The sequence below is a fragment of the Myotis brandtii genome, unplaced genomic scaffold (genome assembly GCF_000412655.1).
Source record: "Myotis brandtii unplaced genomic scaffold, ASM41265v1 scaffold123, whole genome shotgun sequence".
Taxonomy (NCBI): domain Eukaryota; kingdom Metazoa; phylum Chordata; class Mammalia; order Chiroptera; family Vespertilionidae; genus Myotis; species Myotis brandtii.
This window is the reverse complement of record NW_005354291.1, coordinates 13,643,819-13,644,421: the sequence shown is the minus strand read 5'-3', so window position 1 is coordinate 13,644,421 and position 603 is coordinate 13,643,819.

The following is a 603-nucleotide window of genomic DNA, read 5'->3' as shown; positions in this document are numbered from 1 at the left end:
TGTGCGCTTAAACAGGGAACTCCCCGGAGCTAGAGGTGGTCTGCGCTTTATGTCACCCCAATAAATACAATGAAAAAGAAAAAGAAAAATAGAAAAACCTCCCAGAAAGGGTCTGATCCCAAGGAACGGGGTCTAGAAAAAAAGCAATGTTTTTAAAGTTAAGATCCCCTCTCCTGGGCACGTCATTTTTTCCTTTTCCGGTACGACCATGAAAGGAGATGCTGTGCATTTTCATTTTCTGGAAAGAGCTTACCTTGTGTTTTCGGTTTTGTTTTTAAGTTTAAACTCTACCAGCTGGACTCCAGTAACCAGATGATTCACTAACATTTCTTTTTTTCTTCTGTATTTCTGGTAGAGAGAAAAAAATTATTTTTCTGGGAGTCCCTTTTTATTAACATAGAATGTTACATTAGTTTTAGGTGTACAGCATGATGATTCCACATTTGTATACGTTGCTAAATAATCACCACGTAAGTCTATTACCGTCTATCACCACACAGCGTTATTGCAGTGTTATTGATGATAATCCCATGATGGACATTTCATCCCCATGACTTGTTTTATAACTAGAAGTTCGTACCTCCATCCTCTTCATCCATTTCG